We start from the raw sequence: 21,737 nt of genomic DNA on the forward strand, positions 1-21,737 counted from the left end.
ATTTTTTCCATATTGGGTTTGAACTAGTGGAATTTCCCAAACTTGGATAACAAAACTTTTGTGTTTATCTGTGGAGTGTGAATAATTTTTTTTTTGCTAACACTTGTTATTTTTAAAAAGGTTTCCATGCATAAACTCTTAAATTTTCATTTTGTTATGATCTATTTGCCTTTTATCTCTTTTTTGTTTAAGAGATGAAGGGAAAGTGTTTCGATTTAGGGAAAAAAGTATACATCTAAAATGAATATGCACAATGCACAAATGTAGATAGAGATAATTCCTAAAAGTGTCTTTAATTTTTAGGGATTGTAAATTATATTTAGTTTTTATATATTAGGATTTGCAATTGTTGGGAAAAGGGGTAGGCAGGGGATTTTTAACTAAGTGTTGACTCCCAATCCATATGTTATTCCTTAAAAAAATATAGCCCGTTACGCTTGAGAAATCACTTTTCAATCGACTAACAACATTAGGTCAGATTTTTGTAAATGGGCAAAATAAGGGCTTGTTTCACTCGACTAAATATCCCAATTCACGTTCACTCATGAATTTAATGAGAGTTTGGTATTCTCTGTAAAAGTTTTGGATCCATAGGACATTTGTGTCTTTAACATGTTTCAAGTATGCATATCCAATTTTAAAACATGTGAAGAAAAATCTCTTTCTTATAAAATTCCAAGCTATTAGATTGAACTAGTAGAATTTCCAAAACATGGATAACAAAAATTTTGTGTTCATCTGTGGTGAATGAATACATTTTATTTGCTTACATTTGTTATTGTTTTAAATTTTTTTCCATATATAAACTCTAAAATTTTCATTTTTTTGTGATCTATTTGCTTTTATCTCTTTTTTGTTTACGAGATGAAGGGAAATTGAAAACTCAAGTTTTGATATAAGGAAAAAGTATACATCTAAAATTGAAATTCACAGTGCACAAACGTAGAGAGTGATAATTCAAAAAAGTGACTGTAATTTTTAGGGTAAACTCTTTTTAGTTTTTATATATTAAGTTTTGAAATCGGTGGGAAAAGGGGGAGATAGGAGATTTTTTACTGTGTGTTGACCCCCAATCCATAAGTCATTCCATACAAAAATATAGCCTGTTATGCATGATAAATAACTTTACTATCATCTATGATCGTTAGGTCAGCTTTTTGTAAATGGGCAAAATAAGGGTTTGTTTGACTCGGGTAAATATCGCATCGTACGTTCACCTTAGAATTTAATGAGCTTTTTTTATTCTCTTTAAAAGGTTTGGATCCAAAGGTCATTTGCATCTTTAACTTGTTTCAAGCATGCATATCCATTTTTAAAACATGTGTAGAAAATTCTCTTTCTTATAAAACTCCAAGCTTTTAGGGTTGAACTAGTACAATTTCCCAAACTTGGATAACAAAACTTTTGTGTTCATCTATGGTGTGTGAATAAATTTTCTTTGCTTATATTTGTTATTGTTTTAAATTTTTTCCATATACAAACTCTAAGATTTTCATTTTGTTGTTATTTATTTGCCTTTTATCTCTATTTTGTTTACGAGATGAATGGAAAGTGAAAACTCCAATTTTGATTTAAGGTAAAATTTTACATCTAAAATGGAAATGTAAAGTGCACAAATTTAGAGCGAGATAATTCAAAAAACTGTATGTAATTTTTAGGGATTGTAAACTCTTTTTAGTTTATATATATTAGGTTTTGCAATCGATGGGAAAAGGGGGAGCCGTGGGATTTTTAACTGGGTGTTGACTCCCAATCCATAAGTCATTCCTTATAAAAAAAATATAGCCCGTTACGCATGATAAATCACTTTACTATTATTTATGATCGTTAAGTCAACTTTTTTGTAAATGGGCAAAATAATGGCATGTTTGACACGGGTAAATATCCCACCGCACGTTCACTTGAGAATTTAATGAGCGTTTGTTATTCTCTTTAAAAGGTTTGGCTCCATAGGTCATTTGTCTCTTTAAAATGTTTCAAGCATGCATATCCATTTTTAAAACATGTGTAGAAAAATCTCTTTCTTATAAAACTTGCAAGCTATTTGGGTTGAAGTAGTGGAAATTCCAAACCAGGATAACAAAACTTTTGTGTTCAAATGAGGTGTGTGAATAAATTTTATTTGCTTACATTTGTTATTGTTTTAAATTATTTCCATCTATAAACTCTAAAATTTTCTATTTTTTGTGATGTATTTGCCTTTTATCTCTTTTTTTGTTTACGAGATGAAGGGAAAGTGAAAACTCAATTTTAGATTTACGAAAAAAGTATACATCTAAAATTGAAATGCACAGTGGACAAATGTAGAGACAGATAATTCCTAAAAGTGTCTGTAATTTGGGATTGTAAAGTATTTCTAGTTTTTATATATTAGGTTTTTTAATCGTCGGGAAATGGGGGAGACGGAGGATTTTTAATTGAGTGTTGACACCCAATCCATAAGTCATTCTTTAAAAAAATATAGCCTGTTACGCATGATAAATCACTGTACAATCATCTGTGATGGTTCAGTTTGCTTTTTGTAAATGGGAAAAATAATGGCTTGTTTGACTCGGGTAAATATCACACCGCACGTTCATTTGAGAATTTAATGAGCATTTGTTATTCTTTTTAAAAGGTTTAGATCCATAGGTCATTTGCATCTTTAACATGTTTCAAGTATGCATATCCATTTTTAAAACATGTGTAGAAAAATCTCTTTCCTATAAAATTCAAAGCTATTAGGGTTGAAATAGTGGAATTTTCGAAACTTGGATAACAAAACTTTTGTGTTCATTTGTGGTGTGTGAAAAATTTTTTTTTTACATTTTTTATTGTTTTAAATTTTTTCCATACATAAACTCTATAATTTTCATTTTTTTGTGATCTATTTGCCTTTTATCTCTTTTTTTTTAAGAGATGAAGGGAAAGTGAAAACTCAAGTTTTGAATTAGGAAAAAAGTGTACATCTAAAATGGAAATGCACAGTGCACAAATGTAGACAGAGATATTTCCAAAAAGTGTCTGTAATTTTTAGGGATTGTAAACTCTTTTTAGTTTTTATATATTATGTTTTGTAAACATTAGTCTAGAAAAGGGGGTGGCAAGGGATCTTCAAGTAACTGTTGACTCCCAATCCATAAGTCTTTCCTTACAAAAATATTGCCAATAACAAATGATAAACAACTTTACAATCATCTATGATCGTTAGGTTAGCTTTTTTTAAATGGGCAAAATAATGGTCTGTTTGATACGAATAAAATATCCCACCGCACATTCACTCGAGAATTTAATGAGCGTTTGTTCTTCTCTTTAAAAGGTTTGGATCCATAGGTCATTTGCATCTTAAACATGTTTCAAGAATGTAGATACATTTTGAAAAATCTCTTTCTAATAAAATTTCAAGCTATTAGGGTTGAACTAGTGGAATTTCCCAAACTTGGATAACAAAACCTTTATGTTCATCTGTGGTGTGTGAATAAATTTTCTTTTCTTACATTTATTATTGTTTTAAATTTTTTTCTATACATAAACTCTAAAATTTTGATTTTGTTGTGATCTATTTGCCTTTTATGTCTTTTTTTTTACAAGATGAAGGGAAAGTGAAAACTCAAGTTTTGATTTAAGAAAAAAGTATACATAAAAAATGGAAATGCACAGTGCACAAATGTAGAAAGAGATAATTCCTAAAAGTGTCTTTAATTTTTAAGGATTTTAAAATATATTTATTTTTTATATATTAGGTTTTGCCATCGTCGGGAAAAGCGCGAAGCAGGGGATTTTTAACTGAGTGTTGACTCCCAATCCATAAGTCATTCCTTAAAAAAATATAGCCTGTTACGCATGATAAATCACTTTACAATCATCTATGATCGTTAGATCAGCTTTTTGTAAATGGGAAAAATAATGGCTTGTTTGACTAGGGTTAATATCCCACCACACGTTCACTCCAGAATTTAATGAGAGTTTGTTATTTTCTTTAAAAGGTTTGCATCCATAGGGCATATGCATCTTTAACATGTTTCAAACATGCATGTCCATATTTAAAACATGTGTAGAAAAATCTCTTTCTTATAAAATTCGAAGCTATTAGGTTTGAACTAGAAGAATTTCCCAAACTTGGATAACAAAACTTTTGTGTTCATCTGTGGTGAGTGTATAGATTTTATTTCCTTACGTTTTTTATTGCTTTAAATTTTTTACATGCGTAAACTATTAAAATTTCATTTTTTTTGTTATCTATTTACCTTTTATCTCTTTTTTGTTTACGAGATGAATGGAAAGTGAAAACTCAACTTTTGATTCAAGGAAAATTTATACATCAAAAATGGGAGTGCACAGTGCACAAATGTAGAGAGATATAATTCAAAAAAATGTCTGTAATTTTAAGGGATTGTAAACTCTTTTTAGTTTTTACATATATGGTTTTGTAATCGTCGGGAAATGGGGGAGGCGGTGGATTTTTAACCAAGTGTTGACTCCATATCCATAACTCATTCCTTACAAAAATATAGCCCGTTACGCATGATAAATCACTTTACTATCATCTATGAACGTTAGGTCAGCTTTTTGTAAGTGGGCAAAATAACAGCTTGTTTGACTCAGATAAATATCCCACAGCAAGTTCACTTGGATAACAAAACTTTTGTGTTCATCTGTGGTGTGAGAATAAATTTTCTTTTCTTACATTTGCTAATTTTTTAAATTATTTCCATCCATAAACTCTAAAATTTTCATTTTTTTATGATCTATTTGCGTTTTCTCTTTTTTTTGTTTATGAGATGAAGGGAAAGTGAAAACTCAAGTTTTTTATTTAAGAAAAAAGTATACATCTAAAATTTAAATGCACAGTGCACAAATGTATAGGCAGATAATTCCTAAAAGTGTCTTTAATTTTATGGGATTGTAAAATATATTTAGTTTTTATATATTAGGTTTGGCAATCGTCTGGAAAAGGGAGAGGTGGGGGATTTTTAACTAAGTGCTGACTCCTAATCCATAAGTCATTTCTTAAAAAAATATAGCCCGTTACGCATGATAAATCACTTAACAAAAATCTATGATCGTTAGGTCACCTTTTTGTAAACGGGCAAAATAAGGGCTTGTTTCACTCGGGTAAATATCCCTCCGCACGTTCATTTGAGAATTTAATGAGTGTTTGTTATTCTCTTTAAAAGGTTTGGATCCTTAGATCATTTGCATCTTTAACATGTTTCAATCATGCATATCCATTTTTAGAACATGTGTAGAAAAATCTCTTTCTTATTAAATTCCAAGTTATTAGGGTTGAACTAGTAGAATTTCCCAAACTTGGATAACAAAACTTTTGTGTTCATTTGTGGTGTCAAAATAAATTTTCCATGCATACATTTGTTATTGTTTTTTTTCCATACATAAACTCTAAAATTTTCATTTTGTTGTGATCTATTTGCCTTGTATCTCTTTTTTATTTACGAAATGAAGGGAAAGTGAAAATTCAAGTTTTGATTTTAAAAAAAAAGTATTCATCTGAAATGGAAATGCACATTGCACAAATGTAGAGAGAGATAATTCCTAAAAGTGTCTTTAATTTTTAGGGATTGTAAACTCTTTTTAGTTTTTATATATAAGGTTTTTCAATCAACGAAAAAAGGGGGAGGCGTTGGATTTTTAACTGATTGTTGACTCCATATCCATAAGTCATTCCTTAAAAACATATTGCCCGTTATGCATAATAAATTACTTTACAATCTGCTATGATCGTTAGGTCAGATTTTTGTAAACGGGAAAATAATGGCTTGTTTGACTCGGGTAAATATCCCACCGCACGTTCACTCGAGAATTTAATGAGCGTTTGTTATTCTCTTTAAAAAGGTTTGGATCCATAGGTCATTTGCATCTATAACATGTTTCAAGCATGCATATCAACATGTGTAGAAAAATCTCTTTCTTATAAAATTCCAAGCAATTAGGGTTGAACTAGTGGAACTTCCAAAACTGGGAGAACAAAACTATTTTTTTCATCTGTGGTGTGTGTATAAATTTTCTTTGCTTACATTTGTTATTGTTTTAAAAATTTTCAATACATAAAGTCTAAAATTTTCACTTTGTTGTGATCTATTTGCCTTTTATCTCTTGTTTGTTTACAAGATGAAGGGAAAGAGAAAACTGATGTTTTGATTTAAAAAAAAAGTATACATCTAAAATGGAATTGCACAATGCACAATTCCTAAAGTGTCTTTAATTTTTATGGATTGTAAACTCTTTTTAGTTTTTATATATTAGGTTTTTCAATCATCGGGAAAAGGAGGATGCGAGGGATTTTTAAATGAGTGTTGACTCCCAATCCATAAGTCTTTCCTTACAAAATATAGCCCGTTACACATGATAAATGACTTTACAATCATCTATGATCGGTAGGCCAGCTTTTTCTAATGGGCAAACTAATGGCATGTTTGACTCGGGTAAATATCCCACCGCACGTTCACTCGAGAATTTAATGAGCGTTTATTATTCTCTTTAAAAGGTTTGGATCCATAGGTCATTTGCATCTTTAACATGTTTCATAAAAATTTTCTTATAAAATTCCATGCTATTAGGGTTGAACTAGTGGAATTTCAGAAACTTGGATAAAAATTTTTTTTCGTTCATCCGTGGTGTGTGAATAAATTTTTCATAGCTTACATTTGTTGATGTTTTAAATATTTTCCATATATAAACTCTAAATTTTTCTTGTTGTTGTAATCTATTTGCCTTTTATCTCTTTTTTGTATACGAGATGAAGGGACAGTAATAACACAAGTTTTGATTTAAGAAAAAAGTATACATCGAAAATTGAAATGTATAGTGCACAAATGTAGAGAGAGATAATTCTTAAAAGTGTCTTTATTTTTTAGGGATTTTAAAATATTTTTAGTTTTAATATATTTGGGTTTACAAACGTTGAGAAAAGGGGGAGGCAGGGGATTTTTTACTGAGTGTTGAATCCCAATCCATAAGTCATTCCGTACAAAAATATTGCCCGTTATGCATGATAAATCACTTTACAATCATCTATGTTCGTTAGGTCAGCTTTTTGTAAATGGACAAAATAATGGCTTCTTTCACTCGGGTAAATATCCCACCGCACGTTCCCTTGAGAATTTAATGACCGTTTGTTATTATCTTTAAAAGTTTTGGTTCCATAGGTCATTAGCATCTTTAACATGTTTCAAGCATGCATATCTATTTTTAAAATAAGTGTAGAAAAATCTCTTTCTTATAAAACTCCTAGCTATTAGGGTTGAACTAGTGGAATTTCACAAACTTCGATAACAAAACTTTTGTGTTCATCTGTGGTGTGTGAATAAATTTTCTTTGCTTATGTTTGTTATTGTTTTAAATTTTTTCCATACATAAACTCTAAAATTTTCATTTTATTGTGATCTATTTGCCTTTTATCTCTTTTTGGTTTACGAGATGAAGGGAAAGTGAAAACTCAAGTTTTTTATTTAAGAAAAAAGTATACATCTAAAATGGAAATACACAGTGCACAAATGTAGAGAGAGATAATTCCAAAAAGTGTCTGTAATTTTTAGGGATTGTAAACTCTTTTTAGTTTTTATATATTAGGTTTTATACTACCAGGGAAAAGTGGGAGGCGCGGGATTTTTAACTGAGAGTTGGCTCCCAATCCATAGGTCATTTCATTTAAAAATGTAACCCGTTATGCATGATAAATCACTTTACAATCATCTATGATCGGTAGGTCAGCTTTTTGCAAATGGGCAACATAATGGCTTGTTTGCCTCGGGTAAATATCCCACCGCACGTTCATTTGTGAATTTAATGAGCGTTTGTTATTCTCTTTAAAAGGTTTGGATCCATAGGTCATTTGCATCCTTAACATGTTTCAAGCATGCATATCCATTTTTAAAACATGTGTAGAAAAAAAAAATTCTTATAAAATTCCAGGCTATTAGGGTTGAACTAGTGGAATTTCCAAAACTTGGATAACAAAAATTTTGTGTTCATCAGTGGTGTGTGAATAAATTTTCATTCCTTACATTTTTTATTGGTTTAAATTTTTTCCATACATAAACTCTATAATTTTCCTTTTGTTGTGATCTATTAGCCTTTTATGTCTTTTTTGTTTACGAGATGAAGGGAAAGTGAAAACTCAAGTTTTGATTTAAGAAAAAAGTATACATCTAAAATAGAAATGCACAGTGAGGAAATGTAGAGAGAGATAATTCCAAAAAGTGTCTGTAATTTTAAGGGATTGAAAACTCTTTTTAGTTTTTATATATTAGGTTTTGCAATCGTCGGGAAAAAAGCGACGTGGGGTATTTTTAACTAAGTGTTGACACCCAATCCATAAGTCATTCCTTACAAAAATATAGCCCGTTACGCAAGATAAATAACTTTACAATCATCTATGATCATTAGGTCAGCTTTTTGTAAATGGGCAAAATCGTCGCTGGTTTGACACGGGTAAATATCCCACCGAACGTTCACTCAAGAATTTAATGAGCATTTGTTATTCTCTTTAAAAGGTTAGGATCCATAGGTCATTTGTATCTTTAACATGTTTCAAGAATGTAGATCCATTTTCAAAACATGTGTAGAAAAATCTCTTTCTCATAATATTCCATGCTACTAGAGTTGAACTAGTGGAATTTCCCAAACTTGGATATCAAAACTTTTGTGTTCATCTGTGCAGTGTGAAGAGATTTTCTTTCACTAACATTTGTTTTTTTTTTTAAAATTTCCACACATAAACTCTAAAATATTCATTTTGTTGTGATCTATTTGCATTTTATCTCTTTTTTGTTTACGATATTAAGGGGAAGTGAAAACTCAAGATTTCAATTAAGAAAAAAGTATAGATCTAAAATGGAAATGCACAGTGCACAAATGCAGATAGAGATAATTCCTAAAAGTGTCTTTAATTTCTAGGGAAAGTACATTATATTTAGTTTTTATTTATTAGGATTTGCAATCATCAGGAAAAGGGGGAGGCGGGGCATTTTTAACTAAATGTTGACTTCCAATCCATATTTCATTCCTTAAAAAAATATAGCCCATTACGCATGATAAATCAATTTTCAATCATCTTTGAGCATTAGGTCAGCTTTTTGTAAATGGGCAAAATAATGGCTTGTTTGACTCGGGTTAATATCCCATTGAACGTTCACTCGTGAATTTAATGAGAGTTTGTTATTCTTTGTAAAAGGTTTGGATCCATAGGTCATTTGCGTCTTTAAATGTTTCAAGCATACATATCCATTTTTAAAACAAGTGAAGAAAAATCCCTTTCATATAAAATTCCAAGCTATTAGGTTTGAACTAGTGGAATTTTCCAAACTTGGATAACAAAAATTTTTTGTTCATCTGTGGTGAGTGAATACATTTGCTTTGCATACATTTTTTATTGTTTTAAATTTTTTCCATACATAAACTCTAAAATTTTCTTATTTTTGTGATTTATTTGCCTTTTGTCTCTTTTTTGTTTAGGAGATGAAGGGAAATTGAAAACTAAAGTTTTGATATAAGGAAAAATAATACATCTAAAAAGGAAATGCACAGTGCGCAAATGTAGAGAGTGATCAATCAAAAACGTGTCTGTAATTTTTAGGGTTTGTAAACTCCTTTTAGTTTTTATATGTTACGTTTTGCAATCGTCGGGAAAAGGGGGAGACTGGGGAATTTTACCTGAGTGCTCACTCCCAATCTATAAGTCATTCCATACAAAAATATAGCTCGTTACGCATGATAAATCACTTTACTATCATCAATGAACGTTGGGTCAGTTTTTTGTAAATGGGCAAAATAAGGGTTTGTTTGACTAGGGTAAATATCCCACCGCACAGTCACTTGAGAATTTAATGAACGTTTGTTATTCTCTTTAAAAGGTTTGGCTCCACAGGTCATTTGCATTTTAAAATGTTTCAAGCATGCATATCCATTTTTACAACATGTGTAGAAAAATCTCTTTCTCATAAAATTTCAAACTATTTGGATTGAACTAGTGGAAATTCTCAAACCTGGATAACAAAACTTTTGTGTTCATCTGAGGTGTGTGAATAAATTTTTTTTGCTTACATTTGTTACTGTTTTAAATTATTTCCATCCATAAACTCTAAAATTTTCATTTTTTTGTGTTGTATTTGCCTTTTATCTCGTTTTTTGTTTACGAGATGTAGGGAAACTGAAAACTCAATTTTTGATTTAAGAAAAAAGTGTACATCTAAAATGGAAATGCATAGTGCACAAATGTAGAGAGAGACAATTCCAAAAAGTATCTATAATTTTTATGGATTTTAAACTCTTTTTAGTTTTTATTTATCAAGCTTTGTAAACGTCTGGAAAAGGGGGACGCGGGGGATTTTTAAGTAACTGTTGACTCCCAATCCATAAGTCTTTCCTTACAAAAATATAACCAGTAACGCATGATAAATAACTTTACAATCATCTATGATCGTTAGGTCTGCTTTTTGTAAACGGGCAAAATAATTGCTTGTTTGATACAGGTAAATATCCCACCGCACCTTCACTCAAGAATTTAATGAGCATTTGTTATTCTCTTTAAAAGGTTAGGATCCATAGGTCATTTGCATCTTAAACGTGTTTCATGAATGTAGATCCATTTTGAAAACACATGTAGAAAAATCTCTTTCTTATAAAATTCCAAGCTATTTGGGTTGAACTACTGGAATTTTCCACTCTTGGATAACAAAACTTTTGTGTTCATCTGTGGTGTGTGAATAAATTTTCTTTTCTTACATTTTTTATTGTTTTAAATTTTTTTCTATACATAGACTCAAAAATTTTCATTTTGTTGTGATCTATTTCCCTTCTATGTCTTTTTTGTTACGAGATGAAGGGAAAATGAAAACTCAAGTTTTTATTTAAGAAAAAAGTATACATCAAAAATGGAAATGCATACTGCACAAATTTAGAAAGAGATAATTCCTAAAAGTTCCTTTAATTTTTAGGGATTGTAAAATATATTTATTTTTTATATATTAGGTTTTTCAATCGTCGGGAAAAAGGGGAGGCGGGGGATTTTTAACTGAGTGTTGACTCCCAATCCATAAGTTATTCCTTACAAAAATATAGCCCGTTATGCATGTTAAATCACTTTACAATCATCTATGATCATTAGGTCAGCTTTTTGTAAATGGGCAAAATAATGGCTAGTTTGACTCGGGTCAATCCCACCACACATTCACTCGAGAATTTAATGAGATCTCTTTAAAAGGTTTGGATCCATCGGTCATTTGTATCTTTAACATGTTTCAAGCATGCATATCCATTTTTAAAACATGTGTAGAAAAATCTCTTTCTTATAAAATTCCAAACTATTAGGGTTGAACAAGAGGAATTTCCCAAACTTGGATAACAAAACTTTTGTGTTCATCTGTGGTGAGTGAATAAATTTTATTAGCTTACTGTTCTTATTTGTTTTAAATTATTTCCATACGTAAACTATAAAATTTTCATTTTTTTGTGATCTGTTTGCCTTTTTTCTCTTTTTTGTTTACGAGATGAATGCAAAGTGAAAACTCAAGTTTTGACTTAAGGAAAAATTATACATCTAAAATGGAAGTGCACGGTGCACAAATGTAGAGAGAGATAATTCAAAAAACTATTTGTAATTTTAAGGGAATGTAAACTCTTTTTAGTTTTTATATATATGGTTTTGCAATCGTTGGGAAAAGGAGGCAGGGGATTTTTAACTGAGTGTTGACTCCATATCCTTAAGTCATTCCTTACAAAAATAAAGCTCATTATGCATGATAAATCACTTTACTATCATCTATGAATGTTAGGTCAACTTTTTGTAAATGGGCAAAATAATGGCTTGTTTGACTCGGGTAAATATCCCACAGCAAGTTCACATGAGAATTTAATAAGCGTTTGTTATTCACTTTAAAAGGTTTAGATCCATAAGTCATTTGCATCTTTAAAATGTTTCAAGCAGGCATATGAATTTTTAAAACATGTGTAGAAAAATATCTTATTTATAAAATTATAAGCTATTTGGGTTAAACTAGTGGAATTTCCCAAACTTGGATAACAAAACTTTTGTGTTCATTTGTGGTGTGAGAATAAATTTTCTTTGCTTATATTTTTTAATCTTTTAAATTATTTCCATCCATAAACTCTAAAATTTTCATTTTTTTGTGATCTATTTGCCTTTTATCCCTTTTTTTATTTACGAGATGAAGGGAGAGTGAAAGCTCAAGTTTTTGATTTAAGAAAAAAGTATACATAAAAAATTGAAATACACAGTGCAAAATGTAGAGGGAGATAATTCCAAAATGTGTTTGTAATTTTTACGGATTATAAACTCTTTTAAGTTTTTATATATTAGGTTTTACAATCATCGGGAAATGGAGGAGGAGGGGGATTTTTAACTGAGTGTTGACTCCCAATACATAAGTCATTCCTTACAAAAGTATAGACCGTTGCGCATGATAAATCACTTTACAATCATCTTTGATCGTTAGGTAAGCTTTTTGTAAATGGGCAAAGTAAGGGCTTGTTTCATTCAGGTAAATATCCCACCGCACGTTCATTTGAGAATTTAATGAGCGTTTTTTATTCTCTTTAAAAGGTTTGGATCCATAGGTCATTTGCATCTTTAACATGTTTCAAGCATGCAAATCCATTTTTAAAACATGTGTAGAAAAAACACTTTCTTATAAAATTCCAAGCTATTAGGGTTGAACTAGTGGAATTTCCCAAACTTGGATAACAAAACTTTTGTGTTCATCTGTGGTGTCAGAATAAATTTTCCTTGCTTAGATTTGTCCTTGTTTTAAATTTTTTCCATATATAAACTCTAAAATTTTCATTTTGTTGTGATCTATTTGCCTTTTATCTCTTTTTTGTTTACGAGAAGAAGGGAAAGTGAAAGCACAAGTTTTAATTTAAAAAAATAGTATACATCTAAAATGGAAATGCACAGTGCAGAAATGTAGAGAGAGATAATTCCTAAAAGTATCTTTAATTTAAGGGGTAGTAAAATATATTTAGTTTTTATATATTAGGTTTGGCAATCGTCAGGAAAAGGGGGAGGCGGGGGATTTTTAACTGAGTGTTGACTCCCTATCTATAAGTCATTCCTAACAAAAATATAGCCTGTTACGCGTGATTAATCACTCTACAATCATCTATGATCTTTAGATCAGCTTTTTGTAAATGGGCATAATAATGGCCTGTTTGAGTTGGGTTAATATCCCACCGCACATTCACTCAAGAATTTAATGAGAGGTTGTTATTCTCATTAAAAGGTTTGGATCCATTGGTCATTTGCATCTTGAACATGTTTCAAGGTTGCATCCATCTTTAAAACATGTGTATAAAAATCTCTTTCTTATAAAATTCCAAGCTATTAGGGTTGAACTAGTGGAATTTCACAAACTTGGATAACAAAACTTGTTTGTTCATCTGTGGTGAATGAATAAATTTTATTTGCTTACATTTGTTATTGTTTTAAAATTTTTTCCATACATAAACTCTAAAATTTTCATTTTGTTGTTATCGATTTGCCTTTGATCTCTTTTTTGTTTATGAGATGAAGGGAAAGTGAATACTCAAGTTTTTATTTAAGAAAAAAGTATACATCTAAAATGGAAATGCATAGTGCAAAAATGTAGAGAGAGATAATTCCAATAACTGTCTTTAATTTTTAGGGATTCTAAACTCTTTTTAGTTTTTATATATTAGGTTTTGCAACCATCGGGAAAAGGGGGAAGCGGAGAATTTTTAACTGAGTGTTGACTCCCAATCCACAAGTCATCCCTTCCAAAAATATAGCCCGTTACGTGTGATAAATGACTTTACAATCACTTATGGTCATTAGGTTAGCTTTTTCTAAATAGGCAAAATAATGGCTTGTTTGACTCGGGCAAATATCCCACCGCTCGTTCACTTGAGAATTTAATGAGCATTTGTTATTCTATTTAAAAGGTTTGGATCCATAGGTCATCTGGATCTTTAACATGTTTAAAGCATGCATATCCATTTTTAAAACTTGTGTAGAAAAATCTCTTTCTTATAAAATTCCAAGCTATTATGGTTGAACTAGTGGAATTTCCCAAACTTGTATAACAAAAATTTATTGTTCATTTGTGGGGTGTGAATAAATTTTCTTTGCTTACATTCGTTATTGTTTTTAATTTTTCCATACATAAACTATAAATTTTCATTTTGTTGTGATCTATTTGCCTTTTATCTCTTTTTGGTTTAAGAGATGAATGGAAAGTGAAAACTCCAGTTTTCAATTAAGAAAAAAGTATACATCTAAAATGGAAATGCACAGTGCACAAATGTAGAGAGAGATAATTCCAAAAAGTGTCTTTAAATTTTAGGGATTGTAAACACTTTTTAGTTTTTATATATTAGGTTTTTCAATCGTTGGGAAAAGGTGGAGGTGGTGGACTTTTAACTGAGTGTTGACTCCATATCCATAAGTCATTCCTTACAAAAATATAGCCCGTTACGCACAATAAATCACTTTATAGTCAGCTACGATCGTTAGGTCTGATTTTTGTAAATGGGAAAATAATGGCTTCTTTGACTCGGGTAAATATCCCACCGCACGTTCCCTCGAGAATTTAATAAGCGTTTGTTATTCTCTTTAAAAAGGTTTGGATCCATAAGTCATTTGCATCTATAACTAGTTTCAAGCATGAATATCCATTATAAAAACATGTGTTGAAAAATCTCTTTCTTAAAAAATTCCATGCAATTAGGGTTGAACTAGTGGAATTTCCCAAACTAGGAGTACAAAACTTTTTTGTTGATCTGTGGTGTTTGAATAAATTTTATTTTCTTATATTTGTTATTGTTTTAATTTTTTTCCATACATAAGCTCTAAAATTTTCATTTTGTTCTGATTTATTTGTCTTTTATCTATTTTTGGTTTACGACAAGAAGGGAAAGTGAAAATTGATAGTTTGATTTAAGAAAAAAGTATACATCTAAAATGGAGTTGCACAGTGCACAATTCCTAAAAGTTTCTTTAATTTTTATGGATTATAAACTCTTTTTAGTTTTTATATATTAGGTTTTGCAATCGTCAGGAAAAAGGGGAGGTGGGGAATTTTTAACTGAGTGTTGACACCCAATCCATAAGTCGTTCCTTACAAAAATATAGCTCATTACACATGATAAATGACTTTACAATTCTATGATCGTAAGGCCAACTTTTTCTTATGGGCAAACTAATGGCTTGTTTGACTCGGGTAAATATCCCACCGCACGTTCAATCGAGAATTTAATGAGCGTTAGTTATTCTCTTTAAAAGGTTTGGATCCATAAGTCATTTGCAACTTTAACAAGTTTCATGCATGCATATCCATTTTTAAAACATGTGTAGAAAAATCTCTTTCTTATAAAATTCCAAGCAATTAGGGTTGAACTAGTGGAATTTCAGAAACTTGGATAACAAAAATTTTGTGTTCATTCATGGTGAGTGAATAAATTTTCTATGCTTATATTTGTTATTGTTTTAAATATTTTCCATACATAAACTCTAAAATTTTGATTTTGTTGTGATCTATTTGCTTTTTATCTCTTTTTTGTATTCGAGATGAAGGGAAAGTGAAAACTAAAGTTTTCATTTAAGAAAAAAAGTATACATCTAAAATGGAAATGTACAGTGCACATTTTAGTTTTTATACATTAGGGTTTGCAATCATCGAGAAAAGGGGGAGCAGGGGATATTTTACTGAGTGTTGACTTCCAATCCATATGTCATTCCATACAAAAATATAGCCCGTTACACATGATAAATCACTTTACAATCATCTATGATCGTTAGGTCAACTTTTTGTAAATGGGCAAAATAAGGACTTGTTTGACTCGGGTAAATATCCCACCGCACGCTCACTCGAGAATATAATGACCGTTTGTTATTCTCTTTAAATGTTTTGGTTCCATAGGTCATTATCATCTTTAACATGTTTCAAACTTGCATATCCATTTTTAAAACAATTGTAGAAAAATCTCATTCTTATAAAATTCCTAGCTATTAGGTTTGAACTAGTGGAATTTTCCAAACTTGGATAACAAAACTTTTGTGTTCATCTGTGGTGTGTGCATAATTTTTCTTTACTTACATTTATTATTGTTTTAAATTTTTTCCATATATAAACTCTAAAAATTTCATTTTGTTGTAATCTATTTGCCTTTTATCTCTTTTTGTTTACGAGATGAAGGGAAAGTGAAAACTCAAGTTTTAATTTAAGAAAATTGTATAGATCTAAAATGGAAATGCAAAGTGTACAAATGTAGAGAGAGATAATTCCAAAAAGTGTCTGTAATTTTTAGGGATTGTAAACTTGGTTAGTTTTTATATATTAGGTTTTGCCATCGACGGGAAAGAAGGGGGGGGGGGGGGGGGAGGGGGAGTTTTAACTAAGTGTTGACTCCCAATCCTTAAGTCATTCTTTACAAAAAATATAGCCTGTTACGCATGATAAATCACTTTACAATCATCTATGATCTGTAGGTCAATTTTTTGTAAATAGGCAAAATAAGGGCTTGTTTGACTCAGGTATACATCCCACCGCACTTCACTCGAGAATTTAATGAGTGTTTTCTATTCTCTATAAAAGGTTTGGATCCATAGGTCATTTGCATCTTTAACATGTTTCAAGCATGCATATCCATTTTTAAAACATGTGTAGAAAAATCTCTTTCTTATAAAATTCCAAGCAATTAAGGTTGAACTAGTGGAATTTTCCAAACTTGGATAAAAAAACTTTTGTGTTCATCTGTGGTGTGTGAATAATTTTTCTTCGCTTACATTTTTTATTATTTAATTTTTTTTCCATACCAAAACTCTAAACTTTTGATTTTTTTATAATTTATTTGCCTTTTATCTCTTTTTTTTACGAGATGAAGGGAAAGTGAAAACTCAAGTTTTGATTTAAGAAAAAAGTATACATCTAAAATGGAAATGCACAGTACACAAATGTAGAGAGAGATAATTCCAAAAAGTGTCCGTAATTATTCGGGATTAGGTTTTGCCATCGTCAGGAAAAGAGAGAGGCGGAGGATTTTCAAATGAGTGTTGACTCCCAATCCATAAGTCATTCCTTAAAAAAATATAGTCTGTTACGCATGATAAATCACTTACAATCATCTATGATTGTTAGGTCAGCTTTTTTTAAATGTGAAAAATAATGGCTTGTTTGACTCGGGTAAATATCCCACCGCACGTTCACTTGAGAATTTAATGAGATTTTATTATTTTATTTAAAGGTTTGGATCCATAGGTCATTTGCATCTTTAACATGTTTCAAGCTTGCATATCCATTTTTAAAACATGTGTAGAAAAATCTCTTTCTTATAAAATTCGAAGCTATTAGGGTTGAACTAGTGGAATTTCTCAAACTTGGATAACAAAATTTGTGTTCATTTGTGGCATGTGAATAAATTTTCTTTACTTACATTTGTTATTCTTTTAAATTTTTTCTATACATGAACTCTTAAGTTTTCATTTTGTTGTGATCTATTTACGTTTTATCTCTTTTTTGTTTACGAGATGAAGGGAAAGTTAAAACTCAAGTTTTGATTTAGGAAAAAAGTATACATCTAAAATGGAAATGCACAATGCACAAATATAGAGAGAGATAATTCCAAAAACGTGTCAGTAATTTTTAGGGTTTGTAAAATCTTTTTAGTTTTTATATATTAGGTTTTGCAATGGTCGAGAAAAGGGGGAGGCAGGGGATTTTTAACTGAGTGTTGACTCCCAATTCATAAGTCATTCCTTACAAAAATGTAACCCGTTACGCATGATAAATCACTTTACAATCATCTATGTTCATTAGGTAAACTCTTTTTAAATGGGCACAATAATGGCTTGTTTGACTCGGGTAAATATCCCACCACACGTTCACTTGAGAATTTAATGAGTGTTTGTTATTCTGTTTAAAAGGTTTGGATCCATAGGTCATTTGCATCTTTAACATGTTGCAAGCATGCATATCCACTTTTAAAACATGTGTAGAAAAATCTCTTTCTTATAAAATTCCAAGCTATTAGGGTTGTACTAGTGGAATTTCCCAAACTTGGATAACAAAAAGTTTGTGTTCATTTGTGGTGTGTGAATAAATTTTCTTTGCTTACATTTGTTATTGTTTTAAAGTTTTTTCCATACATACACTCTAAATTTTTTATTTTATTGTGATCTTGTTATGAACACAATAACATTATTATTTTTATTATTTTTCTTTAATTTACTTTAATTATTTCTGTTTTAGCCCACATGGGTATTTTTGGAATATTTTATATATAGGGGTATTTGGTAAAATTTTATATTAAACCCTAACAGGGTGAACCCTATTTAAGGGGTATGAGTAATGAGAAAGGGAAGCATTGATTTAAGGTTAATTTTAGGGTAAATAGGCTTAGAGTTCTCCTCAATGAGCTTTAGGGTTTTCAAGCTTTCCTTTGGTTTGATTTTCATCTTCCTCTCCATGTCTCCCTACAATTCCACCATGTCTTTCTAAAATTCCCCATGGCCGAACCGGAACCTTAACAATGAATCCTTGTGTCAGATCCGGGACCATAACAAATGATATCAGAGCCGGAACACAATGAGTCATTCTATATCCCTAGAAAAATGGATGGCGATGCATAGAGAAATATCCCTAGAAGAATGGATGGCGATGCACAGAAAAATCAGAGAAATGCAGTGGATTGGCATTGAAGTGGAAAAAATACCGGAATGGCTTGCAGCCTACGTGAAAATATTTCTTTCAAGGAATCAATTGGCTTCCGCTGAAAAGGTCCCACACATCTTCGAGCAAGAAAAATCCACACAAGAGGCAACAGACGCCTCTTGGACGGAAATCCTCATCTCATTGCCGCGGTAAATAAAATCGTCACGAGACGCTCTCTCGGGCGACCAAAAGACCAAGAACTTGAAGAGTTCTCTGTATCTCCGGTGGCGGCGACATCTAACTATGGGGATTCAGAATTCCAAAAGTGGAAGGGTATTCAGCACACCCTTCGTCAGAAAATTGGGAATGGGAAAAGCTCCCTGCACTCTCACAATCGGACGGAAAATTGGAGGGAAATAGGAGAATGGAAATTTTTCTGGTGCCGAGTTCGACCAGGACGTGTTTCCGAGAACCCTCTGTCTCGGAAACTCTCCAAGCGGCAAAGCCTCAACGGGCTGCGATTCACCACCGAAGAAGAAGAAGACTTCATCGGGTCCGTCGGCAAAATTTCCGCTCATACTCGGTCTCGGCAGCACAGCGGCACACGAAGTTCCACAAAATTTGGGGTAAACTCCTGAGATGAATTTCTCCAAATTTCGTCTTCTCTTTTCTCCAATCCCTCTATGTTTTGCATAATTCTTCTAAGAGGCAAGAGGGAAATTTTTTGGGGGTTCCGGGAATGGAAGACACAAACTTTCTGTGGGTGCTGATTAATTTTTCGGTTAATGAGAACAGCACTGATGTGTCTGTTCATTGTCCATTTGAATTCATTTTATATATTTTTTTGGATAATATGGGTGCTGCTGCTCGGGCCCTGTTAGCCCTGCTGCCTCTCCTTGTCACCGGTGCTACTGTTCTCCAAGGTGAGCAATCAGAAACATCCAATTCCAATGAAAATGGCGTCATTTGGTCCAACTCAGTGAACCAAAGCAGCCTACTCAAGGATTCGTCCATAATCGAAGAGATAGTTCGATTGGCTAACTTGCCCGAGACAGTCAAGTGGAAAAAAAATATAAGGGAGATTCATGAATACCCAGAGTTGGCTTATGAAGAATTCCGAACCAGTAGTCTCATCAGACGGGAGCTGGACAAGATGGGTATTCGTTATCGATGGCCGGTCGCTGGAACTGGCGTTGTAGCATTTATTGGCTCTGGTTCTCCTCCATTCATCGCTCTCAGAGCAGACATGGATGCTTTACCAATCCAGGAATTGGTAGAATGGGAGCATAAAAGCAAAATAGAAGGGAAAATGCAGGCTTGTGGGCATGATGCACAGGTTAGCATTCTCCTTGGAGCTGCAAGGATACTTCAACAACTCAGCAATACATTACAGGGAATAGTTGTTCTTATATTTCAACCTGCTGAGGAACAAGGAACAGGAGCTTGGAAAATGATCAAAGAAGAGGTGTTGGAAAATGTAGAGGCTATTTTTGGCATTCACTTGGGGTTTCACTATCCCACAGGAGTAGTGGCTTTAAAAACTGGAGACTTAATGGCTGGCTGTGGACACTTCCAAGCAAAGATTAGTGGAAATGGAGGCCATGCAGCTATTCCACAATTTTCAATTGACCCTGTTTCGGCAGCATCATCTTCAGTAATCAGCTTACAACAACTTGTCTCATGGGAGGCAGATCCTCTAGATTCACAGGTGGTTTCAGTGTCCCACATCAATGGAAGCAGTGCTTACACTATCATTCATGATTCAGTAACAGTTGGCGGCACTTTCAGGGCATTTCGTAAAAAGAACTTCTATGCATGTTACAAAGAATTCAAGACGTAATAACTGGGCAGGCAGTTGTGCACTGATGCACGAAAGGTTGTCATTATGCACTGCAAGTGAGACCACAGAAATTGGAATCATCTTTTACCTCTCCTTTTCCATTGCTGTCCATGACTCAGTTGCCTGCAGGAAATTCTGTTGGAATTTCTGGAGTGAGTTGGAGGGAGCTGAATGCCATTGATAATGGGGTCAACGAAGTTGTTCCTCCTCTGTTTGAGAAAAGGGCTTTCTTATCACAGAGGGTGTGTGTTAATAAAAATTCTGTTGGGTTTTCTGTAATTGGTTACAGAGGCTATAGATGATGAGAAGCTGATTGCAGTGTTTTTTGAATTGGGTATAATTACTTCATGCAAAGATTATGCCGGCTGCAAGAAACATAGTGGTGGAGAAAATATCATCGGCTAAGAGAAGGGAACCTGTATCTAATGATAAGGATGAATTAGTGCTGAATGATTCGGCTATTAGTGCTGGAACTACGGATGGGTCTGCTGAGAAAGGTGTATTAGTGCCAAATGATTCTGTTATTAGAAGTGCCTCAGTTGAGACAGCAAAAATAAAGTCTAGTTCTGTTGATGGTGTCAAAACTGCAGCAGAACCTGAAATTGAATTTGGCAATCTTTTTGTTGAGTTAGAATGCAAAGATGATGTTGCATATGGTGAAGGTTTGCCGGGTTGTTCTCTTATTGAAGTGAAATCAAGGGTTGAAGTTTTGACAACAGATCAGGCTCGACAATTTTCTACAGCACCAAAAGAAGAACCGCTTGAAGCTACCATACGACAGGTCGAAGGATACGCTGATATAATTGTCATGATGCACTTTGACAGTTGGGTTGTCAGAAGAGCTGCCTTCACAGCAGGTTTTCCTGTTATTATTGCTGGGGTTAGCTTGCGTGCTAGATTTATTTCTATCTATCATAGTGATGCTATTTCTGGATTTAAGGACCACTTGCAAATTTTGAAGTTGGGTGATATTGTCCTTTTGACTGCTGTTTAAAAAACAGTGCTGCCCATACCAGCAATTCTGGCAGAGTATACTGATCTGTTCATTCCAACTTCTCAGCACAGGAATTTCCTATTTCTGTTTGAAGACCATTCAAAAGTTAGGTAGATTCCTAACCCTGAGTACTTCGAGCTTGTTAAACCTGACTTTGAGCCTATTGCAGCTATTGGATTTGAGATAGGGATGATGCAGGATGGGGTATTTTTTGACACAATTTTGCTAGCTGGGGATAAAGAGACTGCAGAATCTGTAAGGATGACTGCATGGAAGCCTA

At 32.3% G+C, this 21,737-nt stretch overlaps 1 pseudogene; it reads left to right on the forward strand.

The window, feature by feature from the left end:
- The first annotated feature begins 18,938 nt into the window (after positions 1-18,938).
- Positions 18,939-20,509, forward strand: LOC137943930 (IAA-amino acid hydrolase ILR1-like 1; annotated as a pseudogene).
- The last annotated feature ends 1,228 nt before the right edge of the window (positions 20,510-21,737 follow it).

Source organism: Aristolochia californica, unplaced genomic scaffold (genome assembly GCF_029961685.1).
Source record: "Aristolochia californica isolate CCGP_79_NKW_82.1479 unplaced genomic scaffold, dmAriCali1.0.hap1 SCAF_11, whole genome shotgun sequence".
Taxonomy (NCBI): Eukaryota; Viridiplantae; Streptophyta; class Magnoliopsida; order Piperales; family Aristolochiaceae; genus Aristolochia; species Aristolochia californica.